Source organism: Cervus elaphus, chromosome 33 (genome assembly GCF_910594005.1).
Source record: "Cervus elaphus chromosome 33, mCerEla1.1, whole genome shotgun sequence".
Lineage (NCBI taxonomy): Eukaryota > Metazoa > Chordata > Mammalia > Artiodactyla > Cervidae > Cervus > Cervus elaphus.
The window spans coordinates 19,651,853-19,663,716 of record NC_057847.1 but is presented as its reverse complement, the minus strand read 5'-3'; the positions used below and the strand labels follow the sequence as shown (position 1 = coordinate 19,663,716).

General features: G+C 37.9%; 1 non-coding gene across 1 annotated transcript; it reads left to right on the top strand.

Annotated features, from left to right (window-relative positions):
• Positions 1-421: 421 nt before the first annotated feature.
• On the top strand, positions 422-494 carry TRNAE-UUC. The gene has a single exon. It is a non-coding gene; the product is annotated as a tRNA-Glu (tRNA).
• Positions 495-11,864: the final 11,370 nt, after the last annotated feature.

Genomic DNA, 11,864 nt, shown 5'->3' with positions numbered 1-11,864 from the left:
CTTTTTCTTCCTCCAGGTTTGCAGGTGGATTTAGTGATTATGAAATGAATATGACTAAAAAAGTCTTAAACCAGCAAGTGTACTATAATTAAATATATTTATAAGCAATAAATTTCTACAGTGCTCTGATGAGAATATGTACCATTTTCCCTCAAACTAACCTCCCATTAAACACAAAATTTGATAGTACTGTGTTTGCTAACCTACATATAGTAAAGCATTGTTATTTTTATTGCTTATTAATATTTTATCAAATTTCTTGCTTAGAATGTTCTGTCATTGCCTTCAAGTTGGAATTCTAATCTATACACTACAGTTTTTTCAAATTGTCCCCTATCCCTTTTATTAACACTTTATCAGTATTCCAAATGCTCAAAAACTTCCAAACTTAGCCTTTTTAAACCTGAAATTTGTTGAGAATTCCCTGGTAGTCCAGTGGTTAGGACTCAGTGCTTTCACTGTCAAGGGCCCAGGTTCAATTCCTGGTCAGGGAGCTAAGATTCCACATGTTGCATAGCCCTTCTGAATTAAAAAAATAGAAATAAAAAAGCCCTGAAATTTGTTTACCTATGTACTTGAGCAGAAAAAAGGGGCTATTATTGTTGGCCAGAATTTTTAACATAATTTACAAATATTATTTATAAGGATTTAATTAGAATGTTGACCTTCCTAAAGTTTAAAAGTTTAATCCCAAACTATTATAGCTTTCTTTCAAACTATTTTCAGGGGATTGTTATATGGTTAAATATAAACACTATGAGAAAAATAATGGATTAAGCTTTAACCTAAAGATATGAAGTGTTAAAAAGTAAAAATACCATCCATAAAAGAATGTATTATAAATTTCCTAAAAAAAAAAAAAAAATTTCCTAAAAATTTTTCCTATTGTGTTTCTAATTCAACCTGAAAAAATCAATTTGCACACAATTTTTAGAAGTTCAGCTATTCAATGATGTATCATAAATATGTATTTTTCTCATATCTTGCTCACAAAATGAGCAAGAGTCATTATATCCCCTTTATGCATAAGAGAAAATGGAAATCCAATGAGGTCATGCCTCTGCCTCATCATTTAGATACAAAATAGCTTCATTGTCCATGTTTCCCAGTTTACTGATATTTTCACTTCAAAGAAACTCATATTCACAGTTTCATACCTGAAATAATCATAGTCTAGAAGAAAGTTTAAATGGAAATGACCTTTAATATTGGTATTATACTTCCAATGATCACCACCATTAGGTGCATATCATTTTCACAGGGACATGTGAATAGTTTACAGGCTGGCAAATATTTTTGTTGAAAGAAAATTACCTTAAACCTATAGGCAAAGTATTTATATTTTACTCAATGCTCTTCTTCTATCTCTAGATTATTTTTAATAATAAAACTTAAAGTATATAACTGAACTGTACATAATATATGGCAATGTAAACATCTCTTGATATATGAATCAACTAGAAAAGGTTATGTTTGTGCCTGGCAAGCTAAACTTTTCATTTTTAAGCAAAAAGGAAAAAAGACACGTTTGAGTCAATTTTGAGGAGACATGTGAAGGAAAATATTTGCAGAGGTTAAGTGGATATCCATATGCGAGTGTCCTGGTTGAATGTAAGGTAACTGGAACATCAGTTCAGTTCAGTTCAGTCGCTCAGTCGTGGCCGACTCTTTGCCACCCCATGAACTGCAGCACGCCAGGCCTCCCTGTCCATCACCAACTCCCGGAGTTTACTCAAACCCATGTCCATCGAGTCGGTGATGCCATCCAGCCATCTCATCTATCGTCCCCTTCTCCTCCTGCCTTCAATCCCTCCCAGCATCAGGGTCTTTTCCAATGAGTCAACTCTTCACATGAGATGCCCAAAGTATTGGAGTTTCAGCTTCAGCATCAGTCCTTCCAATGAACACCCAGGACTGATCTCCTTTAGGATGGACTGGTTGGATCTCCTTGCAGTCCAAGGGACTTTCAAGAGTCTTCTCCAACACCACAGTTCAAAAGCATCAATTTTTCGGTGCTCAGCTTTCTTCACAGTCCAACTCTCACATCCATACATGACCACTGGAACATAAAGTGGACATATAAGAAATAATGAATGCATATCCCACTTAAAAGATTTAAACACTAAAATTTCTGTGATAGTCATTGACCCTTGCTTAGGTGGGATTTAGAAAACACAAGTCACTTTGGAGCATTTATTCTTTGTTTTCAGAGTCTTTGGATCAGCCCCTCTTATTTTACAAATGCCAGTTTAGACACACTACTCCTGGGAAAGAATATAAAGCATCTATTTTTCGCTTTGATGAAGGCTGCTGGTCCTAATAACCCCCTTGAAATTGAGAACATCACAGGGAGAAAGAAAAGTTTCCTAGCAATAGAGAAAGCTACTAGAAACAAAAGGATTTCAACCTAGTTTATGCTCTGTGCTCAGGATTAGAGTTTCTGACTGGGGTCATTGGGAGAAAACACTATGAATGACTGCAAAGAATCTTGCCACGCTTATAACAGAGAATCTTAAGAGAAGGACTGCCTCATCATTAGGTGCTAAACAAGTGTTCTGCACACAAATGTGATTGACAAAGCTATAACCTGGGTATAAATCAGATATCATGATGGAATGGAAAAGAGTAATCCTTACTGGGTGCAAAGGAGCAGATTACAATAGCAGCACACAGTGCTGAAAACAGAGGCAAAGGCACTCATATATCAGGGACTTACAAGGCGCTGATCAGAATGCTCCACTGCTCACCATGCTTGAAAACAGCTCCAGCATTTTACTAAGTGAACCCCAGGAATCTTGGACAAGCGGCCCAATGATATCCTAGAGGGAGATTCTGGTCTTCTGCCTTCCATGGCTAAGATACAGGAGTTCATTTCAGTCGCTCAGTCATGTCCGACTCTTTGTGACCCATGGACTGCAGCATACCAGGCTTCCCTGTCCATCACCAACTCCTAGAGCTTGCTCAAACTCATATCCATCGAGTTGGTGATGCCATCCAGCCATCTTAACCTCTGTCTTCCCCTTCTCCTCCTGCCTTCAATCTTTCCCAGCATCAGGATATTTTCCAAGGAGTCAGTTCTTCCTATCAGGTGGCCAAAGTATTGGAGTTTCAGCTTCAGCATCAGTTCTTCCAATGAATATTCAGGACTGATCTCCTTTAGGGTGGACTGGTTGCATCTCCTTGCAGTCCAAGGGATTCTCAAGAGTCTTCTCCAGCAACACAGTTCAAAGGCATCAATTTTTCAGTGTTCAGCTTTCTTTATGGTCCAACTCTCATATTCATACATGACCACTGGAAAAACCATAGCTTTGTCTAGACAGACCTTTGTTGGCAGAGTAATGTCTCTGCTTTTCAATATGCTATCTAGGTTTGTCATAGCTTTCTTCCAATGAGCAAACTCCTTTTAATTTCATGGCTGCAGCTGCCATCTGCAGTGATTTTGGAGTCCAAGAAAATAAAGTCTGTCACGATTTCCATCATTTCCTCATCTATTTGCCATGAATTGATGGAACCAGATGCCATGATCTAGTTTTTTGAATGTTGAATTTTAAGCCAGCTTTTTCACTTTCCTCTTTCACTTTCATCAAGAGGCTCTTTAGTTCTTCTTTGCCTCCTGCCATAATGGTGGTGTCATCTGCATATCTGAGATTGATATTTCTCCTGGAAATCTTGATTCCAGCTTGTGCTTCATCCAGCCCAGCATTTCTCATGATGTACTCTGCATAGAAGTGAAATAAGCAGAGTGACAATACACAGCCTTGACAAACTCCTTCCCCAATTTGGAACCAGTCCGTTGTTCCATATCTGGTTCTAACTGTTGTTTCTTGACCTTCATACAGATTTCTCAGGAGGCAGATGAGGTGGTCTGTTATTCCCATCTCTTTCAGAATTTTCCACAGTTTGTTGTGATCCACACAGTCAAGGGCTTTGATGTAGTCAATAAAGTAGTAGATGTATTTCCGGAATTCTCTTGCTTTTTCGATGATCCTGTAGATGTTGGCAATTTGATCTTTGGGCCTCTGCCTTTTCTAAATCCACCTTGAACATCTGGAAGTTCTTGGTTCATGTACTGTGGAAGCCTAACTTGGAGAATTTTGAGCATTACTTTGCTAGCATGTGAGATGAGTTCAATTGTATGGTAGTTTGATCATTCATTGGCATTGCCTTTCTTTGGTATTGGAATGAAAACTGACCTTTTCCAGTTCTGGAGCCACTGCTGAAGATAGAGGAGAGGTCAAGTAATTAACTAAGAAAAATAGGAAAGATATAGTATTTGTAGTCCTGTTTGGAAAAGTGGATCTTTCTGGTTATATCTGGTTTATTAAGAAATCAAAGACTTTTATGTACACTGTTCAGGTAGAGAATTAAAATTAAAATTAAAATTCTTATCTAGAGTTTGTAGTTATATGGTTCCCTTTTGAAATAAAACCACACATATTCAAAATAGTAGACATTTACCTTTAGAATATTTTAGCTATCTTTAATAAATAAAACCTGGTAATGAAGATACGATTTCACATTTGCATTACATATCATTTTACTTACTTCTCATTTCAGCTTCACTGCACCACTGTGACTTAGGCCACATTCCAAAATTACAGTTTTGGAATTCAAGACCAGAGGATAGATCAAGTCTTTTGGATCAAATCACTATGCATACTATAGCAGAGAACCTCAAATAAACAACTAAGTACATTAAAGAATATTAAGATCAAAAGTATAAAGGTAGTCGACATTTCTCTTTGCCCACTCAGTGTCCATTTCAGCTACCTACATCTTTGTGTTTGGGGAACAGAAAAGAGAAAGAGAAAGATGGCACTGCTATTTGCCAAAAGAGGAACCAGAAAGGATATCTCCTGATTCTCCTTCCCCACCTTCCCTAGAGTGCGGTCAAAGGGCTCTTGCATAAGAGTAACATGGGGTCTTGTTACCAACAGAGAGCCCCAGGTTCACCGCCAGAACCTAAGCCTGAGATCTCTCAGGTGACCTGTGGCGATCTTCATTTTTAATGCCTTCTCTTGTGCTTAGTCTGTATATTAATGTGTATTGGGACCACTGCCTGCTCCATGCAAGAGGTGCCTTCTTTATATAAGTCCTGATGTTAAAGCTATTTGAGGAATTCCCTGATGGTCCAGGGGTTAAGACTCCACACTTTCACTGCAGGGGGCACAGGTTTGATCCCTGGTTGGGAAACTAAGATACTACATGCTGCACAGGCCGAAAAAAAAAAAAAAAAAGCCATTTGATTAACAACATTTTCAATATCACATAATTTGCTTAGAAAGCTTTAATGACTGGGTCTCTATTTAAAGTCATTAAGGATTCCAGAAAATTACTCTTTGCATTTTTTTTAACCTCCTATAGCTAATTTACCAGAAATGAATTAGCTTATGAATTGGCTTTTGCTCATGGACTGTAGCCTGCCAGGCTCCTCCGTCCATGTGGATTTTCCAGGCAAGAATACTAGAGTGACTTGCTGTGCCCTCCACCAGGGGATCTTCCCAACCCAGGGATGGAACCCAGGTCTCCCTCATTGCAGGCAGACCCTGGTATCTCTAATCTTTTCCCAAGAGATCTCCAGTCTTTCCCATTCTATTGTTTCCCTCTATTTCTTTGTGTTGATCGCTGAGGAAGGCTTTCTTATCTCTCCTTGCTATTCTTTGGAACTCTACATTCAGATGGTTGTATCTTTCCTCCTTTGCCTTTCCCTTCTCTTCTTTTCACAGCTATTTGTAAGGCCTCCTCAGACAACCATTTTGCTTTTTTGCATTTCTTTTCCTTGGGGATAGTCTTGATCACTACCTCCTGTACAATGTCATGAACCTCCATCCCATAGTTCTTCAGGCATTCTGTCTATCAGATCTAATCCCTTGAACCTATTTGTCATTTCCACTGTATAATCATAAGGGTGATGTCCGTGTGTCAAGTCATCTCTTGTGTTGTTGGAAGAGGGTGTTTGCACATCCAAAAGTGGACATTGTTTTCGCTTTGTTTCCATCTCTTCATTCTTTCTGGAGTTATTTCCTCAGAATGCCAAGTTAATGCATGGCATTAGGTCTAAACTATTTTGCTTCAATTATAAGAACTATCCTAAGATATGCCAGGATAAGATTCCCTTCTTTGTTCTGCTTTCTCAGAATTCTATGGGACGTGAACCCTTCTTATAGATAACAAATTCAGTTTGTCTGGTTCTATGCAACATGCTATTAAGAATTTTATTTTAATTTCATTATAATTACAGACTAACAAAGGGAATATTTGGTGTATGTCTAGTTTTGAATATTTTCAGCCATAACCATAGCAAATTTTTACATTATTATTTTCTTCAATAACAGCTTATGTCTCTTTCATATAATTATTATATGTCTTTTCTGTGTACTTGTAATTTTTGAGTGGTATCAGTTTCCTTTAAGATTTCATTGTTGGTTATGGCTGATGTACAAATTTATTTTCATGTGCTGAATTTTCTTTTATATTTGGGGATCCTTTTATACTCTCTTTTTAGTTCTAACATTTGTCTGCATATTTTCTTGGACTTGATGTATATTCCATCACCTACAAATGAAAATCACTTTGCTTCCTCCCTCCCTGTCATTATTCTATTTTTAAAAAATTTTTCTACTTTTAATGCATCAGTCAGATTCTTCAGTAAAACAGTGAAAAATAGACTGATAGCATATATTCTTCTCTAACTTCAATCAAAATGTTTCTAAATGTTTGTCACTAAATGTAGGAGACGTTGGTAGTAGTCCTTTATCAAGTTAAAATAGTTTTCTTCTATCCTTAGCTTGCAAAGAGTTTATATTTAACATATAGTACCTTTTACCAATTTCTTCTTTGAAAACTATTGAGATGTTCTCTTTAACCCTTTAGTCTGCTAATATGATATTTTGCTCTATTATTTTTTCTAATGTTAAACTGTCTTCCTACTTCTAATATAAACTTTTTACCATCATGCCTTATTTTTTTATTTTTTTTTTACAATCATGCCTTATTTTTTAACACTGGTAAATTTTATATGGTAATGATTTACTTTCCTTTTCATAGACAGATTAACATTAGAAAAAATAACAGAGCAGTAATCACAGTAATCCAAGTCTATGTCCCAACCACTAATGCCAAAGAAGCTGAAGTTGAATGGTTCTATGAAGCCCTACAAGACCTTCTAGAACTAACACCAAAAAAGAGATATCCTTTTCATCATAAGGGACTGGAATGCAAAAGTAGGAAGTCAGGAGATACCTGGAGTAACAGGCAAGTTTGGCCTTAGAGTACAAAATGATGCAGGGTAAAGGTTAACAGAGTTTTGCCAAAAGAACACATTTGTCATAGCAAACACCCTCTTCCAACCACACAAAAGATGACTCTACACATGAACATCACAAGATGGTCAATACCAAAATCAGGTTGATTATATTCTTTGCAGCTGAAGATGGAGAAGCTCTAAACAGTCAGTAGAAAGAAGACCAGGAGCTGACTGTGGCTCAGATCATGAACTCCTTATGGCAAAATTCAAACTTAAATTGAAGAAAGTAGGGAAAACCACTAGGCCATTCATGTATAACCTAACTCAAACCACTTACAACTGTACAGTGGAAGTGACAAATAGATTCAAGAGATTAGATTTGATAGAGAGTGCCCAAGGAAGTATGGGCAGAGGCTCATGACATTGTACAGGAGGCAGTGATCAAGACCATCCCCAAGAAAAAGAAATGCAATAAGGCATAATGGTTGTCTGAGGAGGCCTTACAAATAGCTGAGAAAAGAAGTGAAAGGCAAAGGAGAAAAGGAAAGATATACCCATTTGAATGCAGAATTCCAAAGAATAGCAAGGAGAGATAAGAAAGCCTTCCTCAGTGATTAATGCAAAGAGATAGAGGAAAACAATAGAATAGGAAAGACTACAGATCTCTTCAAGAAAATTAGAGATATCAAGGGAAAATTTCATGCAAAGATGGGTACAATAAAGGACAGAAATAGTATGGACATAACAGAAGCAGAAGATATTAAGAAGGCAGGGAAAGAATACACAGAAGAACTATACAAAAAGGATCTCAATGACCCAGATAAACATGATGGTGTAATCACTCATCTAGAGCCAGACATCCTAGAGTCCAAAGTCATGTGGGTCTTAGGAAGCAGCACTATGAATAAAGCTAGCAGAGGTGATGGAATTCCATTTAAGCCATTTCAAATCCTAAAAGATGATGCTGTGAAAGTGCTACATTCAGTAGGCCAGCAAATTTGGAAAACTCAGCAGTGGCTGGAAAAGATCAGTTTTCATTCCAATCCCAAAGAAAGGCAATACCAAAGAATGTTGAAGCTATCATACATCCGCAGTCATCTAACATGTTAGCAAAGTAATGCTCAAAATTCTCCAAGCCAGGCTTCAACAGTATGTGAACTATGAACTTCCAGATGTTCGAGCTGGATTTAGGAAAGGCAAAGGAACTAAGATCAAATTGCCAACATCCGTTGGATCATGGAAAAAGCAAGAGAGTTCCAGAAAAACATATACCTCTGCCATATTGACTATGCCAAAGCCTTTGACTGTGTGGATCACAAGAAACTGTAGAAAATTCTTAAAGAGATGGGAATACCAGACACCTTACCTGCCTCCTGAGAAATATGTATGAATGTCAGGAAGCAACAGTTAGAACTGGACATAGAACAACAGACTGGTTCCAAATTGGAAAAGGAGTACGTCAACATTGTGTATTATCACCCTGCGTATTTAGCTTCTATGCAGAGTACATCATGAGAAATGCAAGGCTGGATGAAGCACAAGCTGGAATCAAGATTGCCGGGAGAAATATCAATAACCTCAGGTATGCAGATGACACCACCCTTTTGGCAGAAAGTGAAGACCTTCTTGATGAAAGTGAAAGAGAAGAGTGAAAACGCTTGCTTAAAATTCAACATTCAGTACACGAAGATCATGGCATCTGGTCCCATCATTTAATGACAAATAGGTGGGGAAACGATGGAAACCATGATAGACTTTATTTTGGGGGGCTCCAAAATCACTGTAGATGGTGACTGCAGCCATGAAATTAAAAGAAGTTTGCTCCTTGGAAGAAAAGCCACAACCAACCTAGGCAGCATATTAAAAAGCAGAGACATTACTTTGTCAACAAAGGTCCATCTAGTCAAAGCTATGGTTTTTCCAGTAGTCATGAATGGATGTGAGAATTGAACTGTAAAGAAAGCTGAGATGTGGAAAATTGATGTTTTTGAAATGTGGTGTTGGAGAAGACTCTTGAGAGTCACTTGGACTGCAAGGAGATCCAACCAGTCCTTCCTAAAGAAAATCAGTCATTGGAAGGACTGATACTGAAGCTGAAACTCCAATACTTTGGCTGCTTGATGCGAAGAACTGACTCCTTAGAAAAGACCCTGGTGCTGGGAAAGATTGAAGGCAGGAGAAGGGGATGACAGACGAAGAGATGTTTGGATGACATCAATGACAGTGCACATGCATTTGAGCAAGCCCTGGGAGTTGGTGATAGACAGGAGAGCCTGGCATGCTATGTGGTCACAAAGAGTCTGACAGGACTGAGCTACTGAACTAACTAATGATTTGTTTATGATTTTTACATCAATATCCATATTGCATAGCCTTTCTTATTGGTCTTCCAACTCTTCTGTGTCTTCCTTATAGTCTGTTTGCCACACACCTGCTTTTGATCCTTCTAAACCAGCTCATGTGACTGAAACCAAACTCCTTAACAGAGCTCACAAAACACCTTGTAAGCCCTTCCCACAACCTCTCAGGCCGAATCTCCTGTCCTCTTTTCATTGCTCACCTCTCTGCTTGCTATTCCTTGAATCAATCTCATATACCCTTGCCTCTGAGCATTTGCCTTCACTGTTCTCTCTGCCTGGAGTGCCCTCCCCCACACTTCTGCTTGATCACTCTCTAATTTTCTTAGGGCTGCTCAAATGTCACCTCATGAATGAAACCATCACTAATAATACTATATAGAATAACAGCTCCTTTGCTATTCATTTCCTCCACTTAATTTTTTTTCATAACACCTGCCATTACATGACTAGTTTATATTTATCCTTGTGTATTTATTTGTGGTTGATTTTCCGACAACTAAAATGTGAGTTTCATGAGAACAAGGATTGTGTTTATTTTGTTTTTCCTTTTTTGTATCCCCATATGTAAACATGCCTGGACCATGGTAGGTGCTCAAGAAAATTGGAGATACGGTTTTATTTGGTACCTACCTGTGGTACCTGCATGAAGAAGTAGTATTCATTCATTCAGTAAATAATTGCTCACTTCCAATGTGATGAGGCTTGTGCCAGACAATAGAGTGTCCATGCTCAAGCTTCCGGTTTCTGCGAGTGACTGAGCCCGCTCTCACCAGGAGATGTAGAGCTGCTCAGTTACGAGCCTCTGTCAAGGCAAACGGTGCTTTTGAGCATTATTTTCAGGCAAGGCAGTCATCTCATAATCCTGGCTTTGTCCTAGCATTTCAGCTCTAACTCTCTGGTTCTAGAGACTTCAAGCAGGACTCTGTTTCCACTCAAGCATAAGACCAATAATTCACCCTCATTTCCCCCCTTGCCCAATCCTTCCACCACAGCCTATGCTTTGTTTTATTTTTATATCACCTAGCATTACGCTTCAGTTCCTGCTCACTCAGACTTGAGATTCTTTATCTCTGGCACACGGGGATTTTATTAACAGTAGGCTATTTATTCAAAACATTTGTTAGCTTTTAACTAGTAAGTCCACGTATTGGTGACAAGAGACACAGCCTTTTGCATTGGCTAAAATTTTGTTGTGGAACTGAAATTTTCTTAAATGTCTGAGAAACTGCTTACAGCTCTGGATATTATGAGTGGTGAATAATCGTGTAAATTCATTTCTGTGGCAAAGTGCCCTGAGTACTCTGGTCGAAAATGAAAACGCTAGTTCTTTCTATATTGATTTTTCACTTCATCGTTCCTAAAAATATGATTTTAAATGCCCTATTCTAAATCTTCTATAACTATTCCATGATATTTTTTTGAATCATTGATATTTCATAGCCCTATGAGTATAAATTATCATTTCAGAGACCCCATGTCATATTCATTATATCACACTGGAGTCTTAGGCTTGGGTTATTTTACTGCATCTCAAGGTGCCAGTAAAATATTCTCAAGAAAGTTCTCACCAAAGATACCTTAGTATGCTGCTGCTGCTAAGTCGCTTCAGTTGTGTCCGACTCTGTGAGACCCCATAGAAGGCAGCCCACTAGGCTCCTCTGTCCACAGAATTCTCTAGGCAAGATTACTGAAGTGGGTTGCCATTTCCTTCTCCATTACCTTAGTATAGAATCTTTTAATATGGGCAAAGCTAAAAATAGGGAAGCTGGAGATGCACAGCAGAGCCCCAAATCAGAGAAAGAATGTATTTATAATGGAGTGGCTTTTATAAAACATAATAAAAATTGACCAGAGGGATTGTCTCCCTGTTTCTGCCAGGCCAATTCCACAGTGCCACTGTAAGAAATCCTTTCCTGAAGAGCCTACATCTCCCCATTTCATTAAACAGTTGGCTGAATGTACTCAACATTTTTGGATTAATTTAGCCATCTTTCTTTGAAAGGGAATTCTCTTCCAAAGTTTCTTCTTCTTATTATTTCTTTTCATTTTTTAGTTTTTTTTTTTTTAGATTTTTTATTGGCCTTATATCAAGAATAATACCTATGAGGGGAAATGTCCAGGCATTTTTTCCAAACAGCACACTACTTTGTACACAATGCTAAAACTAGCATGTTTAGATTTAACAATCACTCACATGGCTTATGTCTACCTAATGCTAAAGTAATAAGTTAAACAAACAAGTTCCCCCCAAGACTAAT